This window comes from Theropithecus gelada, chromosome 9, assembly GCF_003255815.1.
Source record: "Theropithecus gelada isolate Dixy chromosome 9, Tgel_1.0, whole genome shotgun sequence".
NCBI classification, from domain to species: domain Eukaryota; kingdom Metazoa; phylum Chordata; class Mammalia; order Primates; family Cercopithecidae; genus Theropithecus; species Theropithecus gelada.
Window position 1 is genome coordinate 106,720,305 of NC_037677.1, and position 24,362 is coordinate 106,744,666.

The following is a 24,362-nucleotide window of genomic DNA, read 5'->3' on the forward strand; positions in this document are numbered from 1 at the left end:
TCCAATGTAAGCATTCTTTCCTGAGAGGCAACTTTAAATTTTATAGAGTAGAAAGAGTACTAGCACGAAGTTAGGATATGCACATTCTGTATGGCCTTAGATAGTGACGTTGGGCACCTCTGAATTCTCAAGTGAAAAGAAAGAATTGTACTAGATGACCTTTAAGGTCCTTTTGGCTGTATTTGACATTCACTGAGCCTGAGCTTTGTGCTACGACTCTGTTGTCCCTCTTATTGTATTAGTGCCTATTACTCTGAAAGACCCACCACTATATAATATGAAAGATGAGAAGGAGGTAAGCCAGCTGAGCTGTTTGATTTAGAAAGATGAAGCCATGGTGTTCCAGATGGTGAGGCTCATCCAGCAGAGCCTTAAATGACAGCCAAAGTAGACACAGGTAATGCTGATGGCTTCCTGACAATGTATGTACTAGAGAGGGGCTTATGGATTGACTTACTCAATGACACTTTTATTGGTGTAGTGCAGCCTGGAAAAGGGTTGTCAGTCTTTTTTTTTTTTTTTTGGCAGCGGCGGGTGGGGGGGGGGGGAGGGTGGGGTGGTGGTTTCTGTGTGTGTCCCCTTAATGCTAATTGATGTTCAAAGTCTAAATGAGAGAGGATTGACTAGAGTCAGCTTTCCTTTGGGAAAGCAGAATGATAGCATCTTCAAGAAGTGCTTTTGCCAAGGTATAAAGCAAATAGGTACTGTACTTCATAAACACTTCTACAGTGCACATAAGTGCTGAAATAGATGAAATCCAGGTGCTTGTAGAGGAAGGAATGTCCATTTGCACGGAGACCTAACTTAACAAATGGACTGAATAATTAAGGGATATTTGCTTTTCTTTTGTATTGCTATATGATCTTTATCTGGGTACCATAACCATCCTTGTAAATTTCTAGTCTGAGATACATTCTTCACTAGACCTGTTATAGGATATTAGAATTGTATGAAATCTTCAAAGGGTATCTAATTCAGTCCTCTCATTTTCACTTGAGCAAGGTGAGGCCTAGAAAGACTTGAGTAACTTAACCAAAATCATTGTGTGAGTTAAAATCAGAGCTAGAACTGGCACTAGAACCTAGTTCTGCTGACTACTAGATTTTTACTGTTAATGCAAATTGGCCAGGCATGGTGGCTCACACCTATAATCCCAACATTTTGGGGTTCCAAGGCAGGAAGATCACTTGGGCCCAGGAGTTCGAGGCTAGCCTGGGCAACAGGAGGAGACTCCATCTCTACAAAAAATAAAAAATTGAAGCCGGGTGCAGTGGCTCATGCCTGTAATCCCAGCACTTTGGGAGGCCAAGGTGGGTGGATCACCTGAGGTCAGGAGTTCAAGACCAGCCTGATGAACACGGAGAGACCCTGTGTCTACTAAAAAAAAAATACAAAATTAGCTGGGTGTGGTGGCACATGCCTGTAATCCCAGCTACCCGGGAGACTGAGGCAGGAGAATCGCTTGAACCCGGAAGATGGAGGTTGTGGTCAGCCGAGATTGTGCCATTGCACTCCAGCCTAAGCAACAAGAGTGAAACTCCGTCTCCAAAAAAAAAAAAATTAGCTTGCGTAAGGGTGTGTACCTGTGGTCCCAGCTACTTAGGTGGCTGAGATGGGAGGATTGCTTGAGCCCAGGAGGGTCAGGGCTGCAATGAGCTGTTATCGCACCACTGCACTCCCACCTGGGCAACAGAGCAAGACCCTGTCTATAAAATAATACAAACCTACCTTTATGTATTTGAAAGTATGAAATGTACCCCCAAAATTTTCAAAGTGGTAACCGATTTTAATAAGTTAGTGAAGAAGACAAAATTAGTTTTTTCTAGGGATCTTCCAGCCTTTGCTCTTAAATAACGTATCAGAAAGTAGCGTTCTATCAGCAGATATGTTTTCATATCACATTCTCTATCAGATTCTTAAACTATGAGATAAAACAGTATTAGGCAAAAGTAGCATAACATGGATATAAAATTTCTATTACACTGATAATTCAGAAAATTCTCTTAGGACAAGATTGGATAGGGCAAGATTGTGTAACCCTGAAATGTGTTAGTCTTGAACAGATATTTCAGGATCTGTTCTGATTATCTCTGCCCAGCAAAAAGATTGTGATTAAGGGAAAAAATACTTCTTAATTATTTGTTGGCCGGGCGTGGTGGCTCAAGCCTGTAATCCTAGCACTTTGGGAGGCCGAGACGGGCGGATCGTGAGGTTAGGAGATCGAGACCATCCTGGCTAACACGGTGAAACCCCGTCTCTACTAAAAAATACAAAAAACTAGCCGGGCGAGGTGGCGGGCGCCTGTAGTCCCAGCTACTCGGGAGGCTGAGACAGGAGAATGGCGTAAACCCGGGAGGCGGAGCTTGCAGTGAGCTGAGATCCGGCCACTGCACTCCAGCCTGGGCTACAGAGCGAGACCCCGTCTCAAAAAAAAAAAAAAAAAAAATTATTTGTTGTGGGTTAGTGGTTACATGCAGGTTTTTGTTTTCATTTTACATAATACAGTTTTGAACAATGTCTTCATTTAATGACTAGAAGGCCTAATTTAGATTTTAAGTGTTTTGTGAATGTGTTGTTAATGTTTCTTATCACTGAAAAATGGCATCAGGAATTGAAGACTGGAGAAGCTGTTGAATTCAGACAACAGAATGCATTAATACTGTAACACTGCTGTTGGCCACAATGATTGAACATTGTGATAATTTATGCTGCACTATATATTTAAATCCATTGTATTGTTGAGGTGGAGAAGCAGAGTAAGTAGTATACTGATTTGAGACCTAAATTTTCTTCAATTTCTGTATTACGCCTCCATGCTAAGTAGTTGACATTATATGGATCATTTATATTTTGTATAGGAGTGTGTATACAGCTCATATAGGAGAACTTAGATTACTTCTGATAAGAAATTGGATATGAAAATGCTTTGGTTTTGTGAGAAAGAGGATTTAACAGTGTCTCCAGAGAGCTAAGCTAACCAACAGAAAAAATGGCATCAAGTTATAAGTTCTTGCTATAGAAAGAGAGGAAGCTTTTCGTTCTTTGAAATCACTTAATTTTTTTGGATAAACTTTTAAATGCAAGTTTAACATATATATAGAAAAGTACAGAAATCATACAGTACATCTTGATGAGTACATCTTGATATATATATATATATATATATATAGTGAACACCATGTGTAACCCATCTGAGTCAAGAACTAGAATGCTAGCAATACCCTGCTCTGGATTCTCAGGCATTTCCCTGCTCTCTGCAAGGTAGCCATAATCCTGACATAATTTAGTTTTGAACATACCATATTCCAAATTCAAAATTTAGTTTTGAATACCATAGAGTAGTGTTGCCTGTTTCAGGATTTTATATACATGGAATCATTCAATATCTACTCTTTTGTCTCCAGCTTCTTTTGCCCAGCATTTTTTTCCTGTGGGATTTGTCTATGTTGTTAAATGTAACAGTAATTCATTCTCTATGAACATAAAATAATTCATTTAAATGATGGTCATTCAGATTGTTTCCAGTTTTCATCTATTAAAAATAATTCTGCCATGAACATCCTTGTATGGTTTTGGTGTTCATATCCATGCAACTCTTCTGAGTGTGTATTTCTGGGAGAGGAGTGGCTGGCTTACAGGGCATGTGTGTCTCCCACTTTTGCAGATAAGGCCAGTTTCCCAAAGTATTTGTACTAATTGACACAACTTGAGTTTCAGATGTTCCACATCCTTGCCAATACTTGATATTAACAGTTTTTTGTTTCTGTTTTCATTTTAGCCATACAGGTAGGTAGATAGTGGTATCTCATTATGGCTTTAATTTTTATTTCCCTGATAACTAATGATGATGTGCACTTCTTAATGTACTTACTGGTTTTTTGGATGTTCTTTTGCAAAGTGCTGTTCACGTCTTTTACTAATAGAAAAATTGGGTTATTTTTATTATTGATCTCAGTTTAAAAAGATATATTCTGGATTATCTTAAATGTTAACATCCATTCTTAAATCCGAAGTTAATAGCTATCTCTTCTTTTCTTCTGAACAATGCAAGGATCTTAAAACACTCTTATTTTCTATTCTTATCTTATATGCTATTAGTAACCGGGATATGAGTTCACCTTGTTTTTAACCACCTGCATTTGTTATTGCTATTGTTTTATATAGTATTTTTAAAATTACGTGTTTCCCAGCCTGGGCAACATGGCAAAACCTTATCTCTACAAAAAATATAAAAATTAGTCAGGGGTGGTGGCGCAAACCTGTACTCCCAGCTATGCGGGAGACTGAAGTGGGAGAATCGCTTGAACCTGGGAGGTAGAGGTTACAGTGAGCTGAGATCTTGCCACTGCACCCTAACCTAGGCGACAGAGCAAGACCCTGTTTCAGAAAAAAAAAAAAATTACAGATTTCTTCCCCCACTGTTGTTTCTTTCATCCCAGCCTGCCCTTCCAGTTTTAATTTCTTTCTTCCTGGAATTTGCCCTTTAAAAGTTCCTTTAGTAAGTTTATAAAATTTTTTAGTGAGACAGTGTTGCATTTTACTCTTATTCTCCAAAGATAGTTTTGTTAGATATACAATTCCTAGACTGACATCTTCTCCCAGCAATTTGAATATATTTCTTTGTCTCATTACTTTTGTTTTCTTTTGAAGTCTGTTGCAGGTTTAATTGTCAGTCCTTTGTAGCCAATCTGTCCCTGGACCACTCTACAAAAAGTCTCTAGCCATGATTTCCTTGAGTATCTCCCCTGATCTCTCTATTTTCGCTTCAGGAACTTTGGTATGTTGGACTTTACTAAAGTCTCTTAGTGTGTGTGTGTGTGTCTGTCTGTCTGTCTCTCTCTCTCTCTCATTTTTCTTAGCGCCTCTCTCTCTTTCTCTCTTTTTGAGAAAGAATCTTACTCTGTTGCCCAGGCTGGAGTGCAGTGGCTCAATCTCAGCTCACTGCACCCTCTGCCTCCCAGGTTCAAGTGATCCTCCTGCCTTAGCCTCCTGAGTAGCTAGAATTACAGGTGTGTGCCACCATGCCTGGCTAATTTTTGTGTTTTTAGTAGAGACGAGGTCTCACCATTTTGGCCAGGCTGGTCTCGAACTCCTGACCTTAAATGATCCACCTGTCTCAGCCTCCCAAAGTGGTGGGATTACAGACGTGAGCCACCATGCCCGACTTCTTTTAGCCTCTCTTCTGTATATTCCGTTTCTTTGTCTCTGTGCTTCGTTCTGGCTGGTTTTTTCAAGTCTGTATTCCAGTTTACTCTCTTTCCAGTTGGGTCTCATGTACTGTTTAATCCATTAAGTTTTTTCAATTATTCAGTAGTCCTTAAAATCTGCCAGTCTTTATAGCATCTTCCTTTCTCATGCATCTAATTTTATCTTTAAAGGTTTTGAAACATGAAGAGCACTTCATGTTTCTTTCTTGACTTGGGGTTTTCTGGATCATGCTGGTATGTAAACCCAAATCTCAAATCTTTGTGAGTGTAGGCCTGTTGTTACAGATTAGCAAGGGAGACTTTTTCCAGTCAGTGTTCTGGAAAAAACAGATAAGGATTTTTGATTTGGGTGTTGTTTGTTTTTGAGATGGAGTCTCTTTCTGTCACCCAGGCTGGAGGGCAATGGCACGATCTTGACGCACTGCAACCTCCACCTCCGAGGTTCAAGTGATTCTCCTGTCTCAGCCTCCCGAGTAGCTGGGACTACAGGTGTGTGCCACCACACCCAGCTAATTTTTGTATTTTTAGTAGAGACGGGGTTTCACTGTGTTAGCCAGGATGGTCTCGATTTCCTGACCTCGTGATCCACCCTCCTCGGCCTCCCAAAGTGCTGGGATTACAACCACCATGCCCGGCCCTTGATTTGGGTTTTTAATTCTGTCTGTTAAGGGATAGATTTTTTTTTTTTCTTTTTGGTCAACCTTTTAACTGAGAATGAACCCTTCAACATTCTGGTTTTTTTTTGTGTGTGTGGTTCTCTGTAACAACTCCCCATCTTATGGAAGTCTGTTACAGACTTCTGTAAGCCTAGTCCACAACTTGTGACTTGAAGAAAACCTGGTTTCTAGTTATTGACTATGACTCGAAATTCTTTTGTAAATTTTAAGTGGCTTATATTTCTTTGAGATATAATTGTCTAGAATTTTTTGAAAATTCTAAAATAAGAGTATTTCCATGAGCATTTCTTACTAATGGTGTGATCTATATAATGACATGATGTTGAGAGAGGTTTGTATATTTAGATCCCTCTTTGAACTCTAGCTACAAATTTTTGTTTATAAACTGATAAGCCAAAACGTTAAAGCTACACTTGGTTGCTCTGTTCTGATTGTGTTAAGAACACGGGTCTAGGTGCACTGATTGCTTTGTGGTTTAGCAAGCACACCTTAACTTTTGTATTATGGTGAAAGCAAACACTTTTTGAATGTATAGTGCCTTTTAAAAAAATTCCTGTAGGAAGATATTAATGCTTAGAAAATAGATTTGATTAATAAATCATCTATAAAAAAACTTGAAATACCTCACTTTTCTTTTCAATTTTCATTTCCTAGAGTGTAGTAAAGGCAGTAGCTGTTAAACGTGAAATCAAACAAAGTAATTTGCATCTGGAAGAAAGCCCTTCTAAAATTCTTTCTGTAGTTTCTAGCCACATGATTGAAAAATATAATAAATGTATATTATGTTATTACTTCTCATTTGCAGTTTTTTAAAACTTTAAAGCAACTTCAAAGGTGCTAACTTGGGCCTTCTTTCTTCCCTCCACCTCCCCTTTTTATTTAAAGCATCGTATCATTTATTATATTGGACCAGCAGGAATGAGTTTAAAGGGGTTGAGAACTGTTTCAGATTAATAACTTGGAAATAGCCCGCAGGAGTCACAGTATTGCTTATCTTGGAGTAAGTTTTAAGAATCCAGCCACTGAGAATTATTTCTGTAAGCTGCCAAATTTAAAGTTGGAGTGAGGAAGGACCTTACACTGATCCACGTACCCGAAAATTCCTGTCAGTGTACTTTATGGGGATCTTGTAGTTTGAAGGATGGCGTAGTCCACAGGATAAAAAGCTTCATTATGACCGTCAATAAGTAATGTTCTGGGTTTACACAGAGTTTATATATCTTTCCTCAAGGTTCTCAGTTTTTCATTTTCATGTATAAGGTATACATTACTTTTCTAAAATACTAACAATGCCAGATGATTTTTGCTTTGATTTGCTTTGTTTTTTCATATTCCTATGAATTATTTAGGTATTACTTCTCTGTTTAATATTTTTTAAAGTGATAGCTATTTATCCTAACTTTCTCTAGACTGGAAAAACACCCCTTTTCCTTCCCCCATTTACAGGATTGTGCAACCTTTCAGTTAAACAAAACCAAAATTGTTCACTTGCTCAGTTTCCACCCCCTTGAAATAAGCCACATAGCTCTCTATGGGTGTGGCCCAGCCTCTTCCGGCTGCCACAGTTACTTGATCACCTTATCTCATGTCATCCTTGGCTTCCTATATTGTCTGTTCATCTGCTTTCTTAGCTCCTCCTTTTCCCCCTTCCACCCAGTTTTTGTACTCCTCCTGTCACTTTCCTTCTCAGAGATTCAGAAGCAATTGTCATGAGCTTTTCCACTCTCCTCCTTTTCTCTGAATATTCTGAGGAAGTTACAGTTGGCCCTCCATTTCTGAGGGTTTCACATTCTCAGATTCAACCAACCGCAGATTGAAAATATTAGAGTAAAAATACAGAATAACAACTACTTACATAGCATTTACATTGTATTAGGCATTATAAGTAATCTAGAGATGATTTAAAGTATACAGGAGGAAGTACAAAGGTTTTATGCAAATACCACTTCATTTTATATCAGAGACTTGAGCATCCTGGATTTTGGTGGCCATGGGAGGTCCTGGAACTAATCCCTGATGGATACCTAGGGATGGGTGTACATATATACTGTCCAAAGAATTCACTGAGGATTTCCTACTCCAGGATTAAACTCCTGAAGTGAATGTTCTGAAAGGCAAGAGGGTTTTTTTCTTTTTTGTTAAAGTTTTGATGTTGTAGGTGTGAATTCATTAGTATAAAGTACATAAATTATAGGCCTTGCTTTATATAAAGTATATGCTTCTAGAAAGTTGGCTAGTGGCTGGGCATGGTGGCTCATTCCTATAATCCCAGCACTTTGGGAAGCTGAGGGAGCTGAATCGCTTGAGCGCAGGAGTTTGAGATCAGCCTGGGCAACATGATGAGACCTTGTCTCTGCAAAAAATAGAAAAATTAGCTGGGTGTGGTCATACGAGCCTGTGATCCCAGCTACTTAGGAGGCTGAGCTGGGAGGATCATTTGAGCCCGGGGAGGTTGTGGCTGCAGTGAGCCATGATCATGCCACTGTACCCAGCCTGGGCAACAGAGTGGGACCCTGTCTTAAAAAAAAAAGTTGCCTGTATCTCAATATAACATGGTTAAATGCAGGCGCGATTACTATTTAAAAGAACCTGGCAAGGAATCTTTAAATAATTTACATAAATAATCCTACCTTAATTTCTCCGTTTTAAAGGGTTTTTCCTCTCAGTTTGTGATGATTGTATATGCTATAAATGATCTGCATATTCTTCATAAAAATGGAAGATTTGTTATTTATTTGTACTTCGATGTGGAAGCATCTTAAACATTAACCCTGTGGCATTTTCTCATCAATAATAAGTTGATCAAGTGAGTGACCCAGTCTCAGCAATTTAACATATCATCCCTTTTAGCTTTAAGTGTATTTAATCACCTTAGCCCATTTTTCAATCCACAAAAGTAACCTTTCTCATATATCAACAACTTTCTGGGCCAGTGAACCTCAGAACTTCAGTGCCTTACAAAACATAATGCTTATTAGTTGCTGTGTTTTCCCCCCCCCTTCCCATCCTTTCCCGTTAAATCTACCTTGCTCATACTTGATGTCTTTAAGGATTTGAGCCCATAGGGTATAGTATACTATAGTGCCACGTTGACCATGGAATTTGTTTACTGACCTTAGTATTAACCTAGAACATTCTTATGCCTCTTTTCATGGTGATGTGGTGTCAGATTACAGTTTGACTGGCTTTCAGGATAATTAGTCTTAATTATTTCTAAGTCATTGGTTAACTCAGTATAAGAATAAACATTGTTTAAAAAAGAATATAAATGGCTTTTGAGTTTCTTTTCTTAGCATGCAAGTCAGAAGAGTAGAGTGAAAGCAAAAGCACATGACACAAAACTGTGTGGTTGGCTAATAGATTGTAGGCTTCCTGTAGCTTAAATTATACAAATCACTGTAAACTGTTACCCAGTGGCAATTTTGATTTCCCTTTTGTATTAGTTGTAATCTGTGATACTTTTATTTAAAGTAAAGCTATGTGTTAAAAGTTTATTAAAACATATATTGTCTTTCTGTAATCTTTCTCCTCTTCACCCCATATATACTCATTCCTTTTAGACCAAGCTCCAGGGTAACTTGCCCTGTAACCTTTCAAATAGGCCCCTTTCTCTGAATCTGTAGTATATCTATTACAAGATAGAGTGTGCTACAATTGTCTCTCCCTCTCCCCTGCCCCAACCCACTAAATTGCTAGTATTTTAGGGTCAGAGACAGTGTCGTATTCATTTCTTACATTTTCTAACGTGCTACCTGTTCAATTGTAGCATGTAATAGTTCGGGAATGAATCGTTAGTAGAATAAATGTGTTTAAGAAAAAAGTAGAAAAGAAATACTTGGTGAATTGATTTACCAACTTAGAATTTAAATATAAATTTAAAAAAATCTAAAATCAAAGTAGATCATGTGATCAGTACAGCTGTAGGTTGCAGAGAATAAATTGATACTCTACACTTCACTAATGTTTGGGAGCAGTATGTATGATTCTATAAACTGAAATCCCTCTAAAATGTACAGAAGAGATACATTTACAGACTAGTTTTGTTTTTGTTTTCATTACACCTATCATGCTACTGAGTATATAGCAAATCTATCAACCATCGAGTGGAAAAACACATTAAGATACTTTAAGGCAGGCAGAGTTATGCGGGGGTTGAAGGACAAAGATTTGGGGGGTAGGGGTGCAGATATCCAAACCTGTCTCTCGGCCTGTCTTGGAAAAAGCTTACTTATCATATCTGAGGACCCTTAAAGCATTAATTTTTGAGGGTGGGATGTGGCTCTTTTCATATACAGGCAACACAAGCTCAAGAGCTAGATCTCAGAGAGGCTGAGATTGTTAGTAGGCCTACACATCATGTGTTTTTTTTGTTTTGTTTTTAGTTTTTTGTGATTTTTTTTTTTAGGGAGAGTAGGGGGCTGGGAGGAGCCAGCTGTGCCTCCTACCTATCCAACAGCAGTGTTTGAAGCTAAGTGCTTGAATTTGGTTTTGGAGGATAATTTTAGAAACATCATTGATAAATACTTAAATTTCCCAAGTTAAAAAAAAAATTGGGGGAATGGCTTTTACTGGGTAAAGTATTTGAAACTTAAAACATATTTTTCCAAGTAAAGAGATGTCTCATAGTTGGAAAAAGCAATTTAAAAATGCCTACAGAGCCCCGTATCCTTGGATGGAACAGCTCAAAGCAAAAGTAACATTTTTAACAAATTGCAGGGGGGAGGGTTTCAGTCCAACAAAATAAAAAGGCTCTTTAGGTCTGCTGTAGAACATTGTACTTATAATCAACACTAATGTATACTTAAATTTAAGAGGGTAGATCTCATGTTATGTATTCTTACCACAGTTAAAAGTTATACCTCAAAGATTTAGAAAGTAAAAACAAATTGCATGGGTCATGAATATTTTGTATATTGTGGCTATATTTCATTTTGTTTTTACTTGTTTTCTGTTCCGTTGTAGAACTTTTTCCCAAAACAAATTATTCATGATTGCAGATTTAAGGCACAAATAGATTTATTCTTCACTTTTTTTTCTGTGCTTTTTTCTTTTTCATGTAGTCTGTGTCTTCAGGAGGTGTTAATAAAATGCATAGTTTTCAGAACTCTTAGCCATCAGTAGAGTCAAAGCCATATTATGTCTTTCTACCTCTAGTTTGGCAACCTTGGAGATACAGTACAACCTCACTAGTTTGGTTAATTTTTGTTTTAAATGGGGATCATGCCTAATCTTTAGACCTAATGACTTACTGAATTTCAACCTCAGCTTTAATAAGATGAACTTATCAATCATTGTAGGTTATGTCGTGTACATTTTTTATCCAGAAAAAGCCTATTTTGAACATTAACCATATTTCACTTATCCCCAACCTTGCCTTTTCTATAATTCTTCCTTTTTAAGTCTTGGATTACCTGTTTTAACAAATAACCATCTATCAAATATTAAATAGGCAAGGGACATTATTTACCATGTATATTATTTATTTATTTTTATTTATTTATTTTGAGACGGAGTCTCGCTCTGTCGCCCAGGCTGGATTGCAGTGGTGTGATCTTGGCTCACTGCAAGCTCCGCCTCCCAGGTTCACTCCATTCTCCTGCCTCAGCCTCCCGAGTAGCTGGGACTACAGGTGCCCGCCACCACGCCCAGCTAATTTTTCTGTATTTTTTTTTAGTAGAGACAGGGTTTCACTGCATTAGCCAGGATGATCTCGATCTCCTGACCTCGTGATCTGCCTGCCTCGGCCTCCCAAAGTGCTGGGATTACAGGCGTGAGCCACCGCGCCTGGCCCTAGTTTTCTTATCTGTAAAGGAGGCATCGTAATAGTACTACCAATAGGGTTGCTGTGGAAGTTCATGGAATAAGTATGTAAAGTGCACTGTGTAGCAGTCTGAATTATTCCAGTGGCATTTTAACTGCTTAGCAGCATTTAGATCTCTGAGGACACGCAAGTTTACACAGTTGGTTTTTAATCTTTTTAATATTTCATGCATTTTACTCTGATCATCTCCTTGCCCCCTATTTTTCTGTCATTTTGCTTTCCTTTTTGGAGAGTGTTCATCCTTAGTTGTTTTGTTTTTAATCATAACTAAATGCCTATTACTCAGGCATAACCATTCCACACTTAGGGATGGTTTCAGTGGGCTAAACTCTAAGCTCTGTGCTATCTTTTGGAATACAAATGTGATCCCAGCTGAGTAGAGGAACCCATGGAAGCAGCCAGCTTCCCCACCCCAGACTAACATGAATTTAAGTAACCTGATTTAAACAGTTTAGACCTTTTTTTTCTTAGCCAGTCTTGTAGTAGGTGGAGAGGTTACTTCCCATAGACATTTCAAGCTAGACTGAATGTCCCACAGAGCTGAAACTTGCCAAGCAAAGCTCATCTCTGTGGCTGTTTTAAGTCACCAATAGTTATACCACGTTTCTAGAAGTTGGTGTCACCATCAGCCAAAAATTAAACTCCTCTCCTCCTTTCCCCTCCTCCTCTCCCCTCCCCTCCCCCAACCCGATATATCCTTGACCAGATGATGTTTGTTCAAAAGGAAAAGCCCTTTTTTTGGTTTTGTGCTTTAGTTTTAGTCTACCACATGTTTGAGATGCCTAGTAGTTCCTTAACAAATCAAACTTCATGACTTCAGGATTCATAGCACTTTAGTTGGAGACAGCTTCTCATTGTGCTGGTTTGATTTCTGGCACTTGAAAACATCTCCATTTGGAAACTTATGGAATGTTTCTTTTACTCCCCTATTTGGAGTAGACAGTTTGTCTTCTCTTCATTTATCAAGCCCTAGACCCTAGTGGTGCCCAGAGTGGGTGTCCTATCTATGTTGTATTTGAGAATGTACAGGTTTTAGGAGTGCGTGAACTCTTGTACAGCTGATGTTGATTGGAGGGCAAAAGGGGAAGGGGAAGGCCCTTAGGACAATGAATTCAGTCATGGAGCTACCTCATTTCCTCTTTTTTTTTTCTTAAACGAAGCTAAAATATGTTTTCAATTATTTTGTTTTTAAAATGCCATCTTTTTTCGCTGACTTTCATAACAATAATGGCAAGTCATGTATTGAAAATACAATATGAAAAAATGACGTTTTACACAATTTAAATCAAACAAATATTTGAAATAAAATTGGAATTGGAGGACAGGGAGAGAAGGGGGATAGCACACTTCATGAGTTGCATACAAGCCCATACTTCAGTTGTTAAGCCTCTGGCACTCAGTATAGTATTTTTATTTAAAATCCACAAAACAGAGTTAGTGGGGAGGGAAGGAGAAATTTCATTGCTTCAAAGTTACCCTAGAAGATTGGATCTGTAAATTTACATGAATCCCTGAAACAGGCATGTATGTGAGTGCCAAATAGTATCAGGACTAACCAAGAAAAACTTGCTTTTCTGCATGACTGTGGTGAAAGCATTGGTTCCCAGCAACTTTCACATTTATAAGGATTTTTTAAAGGGACTAACTACACATTGGGCAAGTAGCTGTGTAGTCCAGAGTATTGGCTGGATTTAACATAGAGCATGTGGATTCCTAAGAATGTCACACCTTGTCTATGCCAATAAATCAGAGTGTCTATTCTTGATACTAAATCTGATATTATTGGCAGATTTTCTCCTTTATTGGAAGGGTAATATTCAGAAGGGAGAATATTTTTTATGTGTTTTGCTCTGTGATTGGGGTGTGTGTGTGTGTGTGTGTGTGTGTGTGTGTGTGTGTGTGTTTTGCTATGAAATAATACTGGCAAGTCCCAAGAAAACTAGATCTGGATTTCATTTTGTCTCTTCAACTCTGTGTGATCTTGCGCACATTCCTGACATGTTACAAACAGCTTGTATCTCTGAATGTGCAGTATCAATTTTCAGTGGTGAAAGCCCCGAAAGGAAACAGACTGATTCTTCCATGCACAAACAGCTGGGCAGTTGTGGATGGAATTAATTGCTGATATATATTGGCTGTGTTTTTCTTCTCTTGTCATTTCCTTTGCAGCTGTGAAAGTGAAGTTTGACTTGAAAACACATTCTGCCAGTGCAAATCCAAAAAGTATCAAGACAGGATTCTTCTACTATAATAACCAACTGGTAACTTTGAATTGTTAGTTTGAGGTGGAAATGAGGAAGAGCTAAGAGATGGCAGCAGGTGATTCATAATTACATTGATGGTTGAAAAAATAAATCAGGCAGTTGGACTATGAGAAGAGTATGTTGGAATGGTTAATTTGTCATGTGGCAAGAGTGACCTCATAATCCAACAAGGCAAGATCAATCAACAGCCCCTCACTAGGGTCCTGAGAGAGGATGTTCTAAGCCATCTCTCAAAATATTGAAATGTTCAATACTCCAAACTGATTTATTGTTCCAATGTGAGAGAGTAGCTCTTGGCTAGAGTAACGTGACAACATGCATCATTAAAAATAATATTTTCCTGGTGTTCTCTCAAATCCTTTTCCATTGCTCATTTTAAATTCTATGTAAGCAATTATATAGTTTTTTCATGTGCTTCTTTTACTCAAACTTTAATTTTATGATTATAGGAATTCAATTAAAAATAACTCTTGGTTGTGTTTCTGAATATGCATATACAGAAAATAGTATTGGTTAAAATCACTTTGAATAATTATCAGATGTTTGATAATAGTTTCAGTAACTGATAAATTATTTTAGATACTGTTGAAGATATTTATACAGTATTTATACATACTGTGGAAAACTTTTAAAAATAAAATTCCTACAAAATTATTGAAAAAGGGGGTATTAAAAATATGGTATGCATAATAAATAATTTTCTTCTTTACATGTACATTTCAATATTCTACCAAAGCAACTCCATAAATGACATCTTATTTTGAAGGGACCTATTGCTAGTTGATAATAAAATGTTTTTATTATTTGTGCATTGTTAGGAGAACTAGAGCACTGGTGAGGAGAGAAAGAGGTAATTTGTGTTAATGTTCAGGACCTCTGGTAACTGGCTGAAGTAATGTTTTAGAATGAGCAAAGCTTCTGACACCTTGAGATATGTAAAAGCTGCTGTTGCTAAACTTAGAAGTTGGCATGGTTGGACTTCCTTTATAGTACTCCACTTCCATCTAACATTCTGTTGGTTGAACTGTGTGATCTGTCTTGCATTTTATTTTATCTTTACTTTCTTCACAAACAAGAAATGAGAATATATTTTACTTCAAGGCAGGAAAGCTGATCTTCAAACATGAACTCCCCCCAACTTTTTTAGGAGGACTAATCAATCAGTTGTGACTCTGAGGCTCTGAAAATGTGTGACAATATTAATGTGCAGTTTGCTCTCACTGAAGTCGGCCTGGGTGTGTTGTTTCCCCCAGAGTGAGCTCCACCCTTGCTGTAACCACATTGACTGTGGATATCTTGCTCTTTAAAACAAAGTTCATTTTTAGGGCAGTATTGCAACAGAATTGCCACACAAAAACCAGCTTAAGAAATGTACAGCACTTCAATTTTTTTGTAAGTAATGGATTGTCTATTGTAATACTGATTGCTCACAGCTTAAGGGGAAACACAGATAAGATAGATGGTTAAGCTTTGTGCCAGCCACTAGTAACATGCAATATTCTTTGGGAGGAGCTTCTGGCTTTATCATTCAACTAAGGTTTTTTTCTTTTAGTTCACTTGTCTGCTTTTTTTTTTCCCCCTTTCTTAAACAGTTTACTGAATTGTTAGTTTTAACGATTTTGGGGATGACATTTACTGTTCAAATGAAGGAAAATAGTATTCTCCCAAATGTGCTAGTTATTTAACTTAAAAATGCTTGAAGTGGTGTTTTATACTGAATTTATTGGACCCATTAATAGCATAATCTGGCAATACTGTGTTTCGAGACATCGTGACATGAACTTTGTGTGTAAGAGTGGGTTCATTGAATTTAAAAAAAAGGCAGCATCTAAAGAGCCTTTTATTTATGTCATAATGATGCTTTGTCCTGTTGCTGTTGGGTATTTGTCAGAAGAGTTGGGGCAGGCTGTAGCCCAAAGTTCTGTTCCATGCCTCATCAGTTCCGTGCCTCTGTGTTCTTTCTAGAGTTTGTGACGTGAATGGTGAGTTGAACTATAGGAGAATTATTGTTGTTCATTGAGGTCCATGTTCAGCAGTTTTTTTCTTTGCAACTGGGGTCTGTCTGACCTTTTTTTCCCCTCACACACTGAATTTCTGTTTGTACCTGAGTTTTAAATGCCTTTGGAGTATTCAATTATTCACTGACTGAAGTGGGCATGTGGAGGGAGAGGCTGTGTTTTGTGTTATCTGTACACTCTGGTGTGTGGTCATGTGTACACTTTGGGTAGACACTCATTTGGTGCAAGCAAATTGAACAACTGCCTCCCTTGAAATCAAAGCTGAATGTTGAAAATGACTAATTTCTGTAAAGCTTGCAGAGGTGACATTGTGTCATCCTTTTTGAACTAAGACTTCTTAGCATCTCCTTGCTTCAGCTTCCTCTTTTTTACTTCCTCTGTTTTACTACTAAATCCGGTAGTAATCGGATTTAGCTGTCTTCTAACTTCATAAGGATGTAAGAATAAAGCACAGGTATGGTATCATAGCAAAAAGCACTAACCTGGGATTCAAGAGACTGATTTACGTCTTTGGATATTAGTTTCTTCACCTATACAATTAGGAATTTGGGTTAGCCTCTTGTAAGATCTTTTCTAGCTTTGAGTACTCTTAATTTTCTTTGTAAAGACACCAGACTATTCCAGAAATGCTAAAGGGAATATACTAGAATTGAAAGAAAAATGGTTGGATGTTAACTCAGTCATTCTTATAAATGACATGAAAACTAAAGCTTTACTGTAAGAAGTTGTGTCTGTCAGAAATTTTGAAATTTACTTTTTCATATCTGAGTAGTAGAACTAGCTATATAAAACATCTCATCAGCATTTTCAAGTTGAAATTAGGCCAACCTCCTGCCACAAGTGTTTTCGTGGACCTTTCCTTGAACATTGGCTATTTAGTGTACAGCTATTAGTTGTGTAGCCTTGGGTAAAAGTGGCTTTCAAACTTTTTTCAGTATATTTTGCATCATGAGCCAACCATGACACATACGAACCACTTTAAATCTCTGAAATAAATTTCTCTTACAACACAGAAAACACTGTTATCTGTTATGTTTCATTTCAAAAAATATTGGTTACAACGTACTGTCCCTTTGAACTCTGGAGGAATACAGTTAAACTTCGACTCTTACAGTTGTGCTGGAGCAAAGCTTGCCAGTGAATTTGCTGTTAAATATTGAAATTAGAAGATTTTTAAATAGATTTTTATTTGGAACTTTAATAGAAAATCTTAGTTACTATCTCCAGTAATACTCTATCTTTTCCTAGGTACATAATATAAAGAAAATGGAATATTTTTTACCAAGCCCTGTGCATCTGCCCCCTCAGTCTCCCTCTCGTTTACTCCAGTCTGCTATACAAGCTTTGTCTTATTTATGCATACCCTATTAGTGAGAACTAATACACATACCATGACATGAAAAGCATTGAGAAGGCTTTTCTAGAGAACTAGATATAATGTGTCATGTACATTAGATACAAAGTGTCAAATTACCGTTGATAAACCCTGTCTTTATCTTCATCACCAGAGTTGTCTCCCAGAGCTCCACGGAATTTCCTTTCTCTGCTTTAATGTACTTTTAAAAGGTAATTTTACTAAAAAATGAATATGGTAAAAAGATGAAATAATATAAAAGGGCATGTGACAAAATGTTTTTCCCAGCCTAATCCCTCAGCACCACTCCCCAGAGGGGAATTTATTTTTCAAAAAAAATGTCGATGGGAGAGAGAGAGAGACAGAGAGGAGTGTGTGTGTGTGTGTGAGTGATCTACCTGAACAGCTTTTTAATCCATATAAAATTGTACCATGCATACCATTATGTATCAACTTTTTTCTTTTTTTTTAGACAGAGTCTTGCTCTGTCGCCTAGGTTGGAGTGTAGTGGCACAATCTTGGCTCACTGCAACCTCTGCCTCCTGGGTTCAAGCAATTCTCCTGCCTCAGCCTCCCAAGTAGCTGGGATTACAGCTTGGCTAATTTTTGTACTTTTAGTAGAGTTGGGGTTTCACCATGTTGGCCGGGCTGGTCTTGAACTCCTGACCTCAAGTGATCCCCCTGCCTCAGCCTCCCAAAGTGCTGGGATTGCAGGCATGAGCCACTGCACCCAACCTACTTCATTCTTTTTAATGGCTTTATAGTACTTTATTGTGTGGATGGATGTAATGTAACTAAGTTATTCCTCCTTCGATGGATATCTGGATCATTTCCAAGTTTGTTCCCATCCCCTCTCCATCAGAGGTACTTACGCTATTAGTCTTCTCCTACCTCCGTTTTGGGACAGAACCCAGAACTTGGGTACTATAGAGAAGGTATAATAGTGATGTGTGGAAAGGGAAAATTCCCTCACCAACTTCTGTTTATCAGACTAGGGCTCCAAAAGTAGGCGGCACTATCCCAGGCATTCTTGGGTGGGGGTGGGTAAGAACTGCCCTAGGAGGAAGTCATTTCTCAGCAGAATAGTGAAAGAACATTGGGTTCAAAGTCGGGTAACTTGGATGTGGGATTGGGTCACCTGACCTCCTTGAATCCTCAGTTTTACCATCTATAAAATGAGAGGTTTGAAGTAGATGAGTTTTAATGTCCCTTTCAACTTCAATATTTGTGTAGTATTTTTGTTGGAATATTGATTTAAACTGGATAACCCAAATTATATGAAGTTTCTCGTATTTAAATTAAAAACATCTTTTATATATATTGTGTGGTCTGTAATTTATTTGACCTTCCATATGGTCTAAGCCAGTTTAAAGTTTAAGAATGTAAAAAAGGAAAGTTGAATATCATTCTATATTTTATATAAACTATTCTTTTCTAAAAAGTCAATTTCAAAAGTATCAAACCCATTCCAGAATTAAAAGCAAATCCTTTTTATCAAACTTGAATACTTGAGGAAGAAGATTGTGAGGTTATGTTTGTTTTTAAAATGGATCCTTATAATTTTCAGTGAGTCTGACCATTCAGAAGTAATCCTAGAGCTTTGAAACTCGGCTTCAGGTTTCTTGTTTAAACTGTTTGCACATTCTAGCCCTTTAATCCATCTTCTTGTTTCCTTAAATGCCAAAACTGACATTACTTAACTAAAGTTTTCAAATTTGATGCTGAGAAAGCTGCTTTGGAGGTGAAATATATCCTGCCAGCAAAGTTACAAAGTTACATGGCAAAGTTATAAAGTAACAAAAGCAGTCATTTTTGCTGCATCACACATACTATGTTTACCATTGCCTAGCATTGCCTTTTTCACAGTTTTAGTCGCATAATTCAATCAAATGACAGCTGTTCTAATGATAAAATGATGTAAGAACTTCATTTGATTTGTGTAATTACAACTGGAAGATAAAGACATTTTCTTGGCTAGAAGGTAGGAGAGTTTGTATGTTTGTGTGGTGGTTGCCTTAACTTCTTGGCAGAAGGCTTAATATACCTTGAATATACTTTTCTATAATCTGAGGTATTATTCATTATTCAAAAAATGCTAGATAATTATTAGTATTCCTTGTTAATTTTCATACACATTTTTTGACATACAGTTCCACTTAGCAAAATGTATCGAAGACCTTCTAGCAGCTAAGCACTGAATTAAATGCTGGGAATACCTGGGTAACTTGGACAGTCTTGCTTAGAATCCACTAAAATGACAACTGCTCCTGTTTCTTGCATTGTTGAAGCTTTCTAATATCCACTGGTGATTGGAACTTGGCAACAACAAAAAAAGTATTTAAATTCGTATCTGTGAAAATAGATGAAAAGTATGTTTTCAGTGTTTAAAAAGGAGGTCTTAATGTGTTAGTACAGTGTCAGTTACTTTGGAGGCACTTCTCCACTTCTGTATGAGGGTCTGCTGGTGACATCAGTTTCTCACTAATTGAACTCTTAAATAATGCTGTGGTGCTTGGACTAATTAATTGAGCCTAAATTTTTGTCTACTAAAACATATCTGATGTGTGAAATGCGAAAATCTGTTGCAATTGTTGTGCTTCATATATTATGATTTTTTTAACAATTGCTTATATGAAACCACGCTTGAAAATGGTCACATACTGTTTTGAAGATACATCCTGATGGCTTCTTTGTCAAATTACCCCATCCATTGTGGCATGTATAACTAAGGAAATTCTTCATAGTTAGAAATATACAGGATGCTGCTGTCTACAGGATGTTGAACAAACGTCTAAAGCATTTGAAGCCGTTTTAGGAAAACAGTCCTATGGTAGCAAAATCAGTCAGATTGTAGTTTGAGCTGAAACAGACATTTTAAACTAGCGAGGGGGAAGTCTCTACACAGTCCCAGAAGGCACTGCTATTTCTCCTTTGGAGCCCAGCATTTGGCTAGGGTCCTGTGACACACAGTGGGAATTCACTTCCTATCAGGAAATGCTGTTTTTCAATGTATTATCTTGTTGAGACAACCACAGTGAACAATAGGCTATTAACGTTTTAGAACAACAAGTGTCATGACTAAGCCAATATTTGCTTTGTTTTGAGTATCACTCTAAAAAAAAAAAAAAAAAGCTTTGGCTGAGCTTCAGAATACATTTGACCATCAGTAACTGTTGGGCATAAAAGTCATGACAGTTAAAAAGATCAGAAAAAAAAAATGCTTTAATAGTGGTGATGACCTTTTGCAGGCTTACTCTACACACTTCCTGTCCTTAGATAAGAATGAATTATTTTAAACATACCTTTTGGGTATGAAAAATGTCTATTTAAAGGCCTATTTTGAGTTTTGGAAGCCACGAATTCAAGTTCTCCTATAAAACATTAAACTGTCTTATGAGATAGCTTATTCGGTTTACTTCTCTCCACAATTATTAATAAACTGCAAAGTCCTTAAGGGCAGGAATCAGAGTTGTGCCTTATGTAGTCTTTTTTTTTTTTTTTTCTTATGTAGTCTTCACAACCTTTTCCTAACACCTGAATTAGGGTTTGCTGATTGATTGGATCAGTAGTTTCTTTGGCGTTTGAAGATAACGTTTTTGTATCATTATTTGTACCTGGTCTCAAAACATGGCGGTAAATATATATTTTTAGAAATTGCTGTTTTATGTATGTATTTACTTATTTTAAATATTTCCAGATACCGATAATGCTCTTCTCATACTTTCACACTTTTTTGTGTAATTACTTTCCAGTCAGCTTAAGACATTTCATATTCAGGTCACAATATTCATTACCTTAACCATCTTGGATACTTGGCCAGTCTTATCAAACCACGAATAACCCAGTTTTCAAAGTTTGCTCTAGATTCCCTGCCCTGGTTTATTCTAAGACAAGTAGAGAATGGGGGTTTTATGAGTTAATAGCCTTACTCACCTCACTGAGTTAATAAACCCTTATTGAGTAACTCTAAGTGGACAGTAAAGAAAGGAAAAAATGTAGACCCAGTTACCTGGAGCCGACAGACATACTCAAATAATTAAAAGACAGTACAGACTATGACAAAGTGCTCTGAGCACTAAGGTTGCAGGGAGAGCTAAGATGGAGGAACTTAGGAAAGTCACCATGGAAGGGGTTGGCTTTTGAATAAGAATTCAAAGTATGGACAAATATTGGATGGATGGATGGATGGATGGATGGATGGAGATGAGAGGGGAAAACAGTCCAAATGTGTAAGAAATATGGTGAGCAAAGCAACAATCAGGGGGATGGATGGCTTTTATTAGGAAGAGTCATTTCCCTCTAAACCTAATAGGGATAGACTTTGAGGTCTTTCCTATCCTTTTTTCAGGGCCTGAATTTTAGAAGCCCCAGACTGATAGCTAAGTATTTTTTTTTTTTTTTTTTTTTTTTTTTTTTTTTTTTTTGAGACGGAGTCTCGCTCTGTCGCCCAGGCTGGAGTGCAGTGGCCGGACCTCAGCTCACTGCAAGCTCTGCCTCCCGGGTTTACGCCATTCTCCTGCCTCAGCCTCCCGAGTAGCTGGGACTACAGGCGCCTGCCACCTCGCCCGGCTAATTTTTTGTATTTTTTAGTAGAGACGGGGTTTCACCGTGTTAGCCAGGATGGTCTCGATCTCCTGACCTCATGATCCGCCCGTCTCGGCCTCCCAAAGTGCTGGGATTACAGGCTTGAGCCACCGCGCCCGGCCGCTAAGTATTTTTTTTAAAGATGGGACTTCCTGGATGCTCTTTTATTTCCTGGGGGGAGGGTCTGAGGAAATGGTGGTTTTGGAAAACTATAGTAGTTGATTTTGTGCTTCTTTGTTGCAACCAAGGATCCCAGAGTTGTAGTACTCTTACTACCTTTTAAAAGTTTAAAACAACACTTTCTAGCACTTTACAACTTGACAGAACCTTTCCTAGACAATAGAGATCAAAAGTAGACACAAAATATTTACCAAACTCTGGAGAGCTACTTAAGTTACTAAGCTCCTCATAGATAGCTTTTTATTTAACAATAAAGTACTTGATGTAGGCTTTAAGTCCAGCTAAATAGACACTATAGAACTAAGTTGTGAGTCTAGTCTTTGTGAGCCTCAGAAAAACAAGAGTCCTACTTCAAGCTGGAATTTAAAATATAGCAAGCAATTTCAGTGGACCTTTTAGGCATGTGTGAGTGGGCACAAAAAGCTGAGTCATGAAGTTTTACTCTTCTTAGTGAATTACCGTGAAAGCTTGAAAGAAAAGCACTCTCATTATTTTAAAATAGTAAAAATTGCTTTAGATTGTTATGGAAATAACACCAACAAAATGTTTTGTGTATTAATCATGAGCACATACCTACAAACCCCTTAAAATCAAGAAATTGTAACAGGACATTACCTGGCTTTAAAAAATAAAAGTTAATAGTTTATGTAATGTACAGTAGCACCTGAAATGTGTTTTCTTAACAAAATCTTCAGTTAAATAAATTTCTAAGTGCAGTTCATGTTTTAAATTTTTCTTATATCAACAGATGATAAGGTCTACAGTCTTACGTATCTCATTCTAATCTAGATAAAGTGAAAAGTATTGGGTAAGATAAATTGAGGGGCTTGGGACACACCACTCTCTCTTAGGACCTGTTCTGCCTTTCTCCATGTAAGAAATGAGGAGAATAAGATTTGGTAATATCTTACATCCTTTTAAGCTCTAACACCTTTAGAGTCTAAGGATACTCTTCCTCTTTTGGCTCTCATTAGGTAATATCAGGGAAAACAACTCTTGTTGGAAGAGTTCCTATTTGTATTTACAAAGCAGTGTTTTGTTTCTCTACAGTCCTAACAAAGGTATGAAAGTTATTCTTCGTTCTTTTAAAATCTGCATTTCTGTTGTTTTTGATAAACTTTCCTCCATAAATTAAATAGTGAATAAATTTAATGTTTTCTCTTTTTCCGAATTTGATATTGGACTTCTCAGGTCTTTTTCCAGATTTTCTCTTTGTATTGAGAGTTCAGTTTCCAGCAGTGGACTGGAGACTTGGGTTGTTGTCTCTTTATCTTCTCGTTATTTCCAGTTTCTTCATGTTAGAAATAATTTTAATTCCCCTCCTTTTTTTGATATGAATTAGTTTGTGTCGGCCGGGCGCGGTGGCTCACGCCTGTAATCCCAGCACTTTGGGAGGCCGAGGCAGGCGGATCACAAGGTCAGGAGATCGAGACCACGGTGAAACCCCGTCTCTACTAAAAATACAAAAAATTAGCCGGGCGCGGTTGTGGGCGCCTGTAGTCCCAGCTACTCGGGAGGCTGAGGCAGGAGAATGGCGTGAACCCGGGAGGCGGAGCTTGCAGTGAGCCGAGATCGCGCCACTGCACTCCAGCCTGGGCGACAGAGCGAGACTCTGTCTCAAAAAAAAAAAAAAAAAAAAAAAAAGAGTTTGTGTCATAAAATATCAATGTATGCATACATTTTTAGAATTCTTACTCATATCATCTAGGCCTACTTTTCAAAGCTAAATCCTGTTTTATCAGGACAGAGCTGAGACCTCTTTAAATGCACACACAAGCTTGCATGGCAGTTAATGTCCAACACAGTTCAAAATGAAATAATGGGGCATATGTAATCTGGATACCAGGATCTAGAGGGGCCCTCCCTTTTTCTAAAGTTCATTATTATAGTTTGGATTACAGTTTGTTGAAGATTTAATTTGGCGAATACCGAGGGGATTTTACTGAGTATTGATTTAATAAGCAAAATCCTAAGTGCCAGGATTTTTAGGTTTATTGTTTATGTATTTATGTTCATATAAACTTCATTTTAAGAAAATGCAATCTCTGAAAATACATGTTTTGTTAAAGGGTTTGCATTAGAAGTGGGAACTTAGATTTGAGGCTGGGGTTGGGGAGGAGTTAAAAATATTTAGCCAAAGAATCTTAACAGATGTAGGTTTGAAATGACTCAAAATTTGAAAACATCTTTGGGAGTGAGGGTAGTAGAGTTGTAATAGAGTGTGCTGGTTAAGAACGCGGATTCTGGAACTAGTCTA

General features: G+C 37.6%; 1 protein-coding gene across 7 annotated transcripts in view; it reads left to right on the plus strand.

Annotated features, from left to right (window-relative positions):
* ADD3 (adducin 3) overlaps positions 1-24,362 on the plus strand; it is a 141,700-nt gene that overhangs the window by 67,468 nt on the left and 49,870 nt on the right. The window contains exon 2 of one of the 7 annotated variants that reach the window (XM_025395543.1): positions 13,875-13,966. The exons of the other annotated variants lie outside the window; for them this stretch is intronic. The gene's annotated coding sequence lies outside the window, so the exon portion shown is untranslated. The remainder of the gene's footprint in view (positions 1-13,874; positions 13,967-24,362) is intronic. 7 annotated transcript variants of the gene reach the window in all.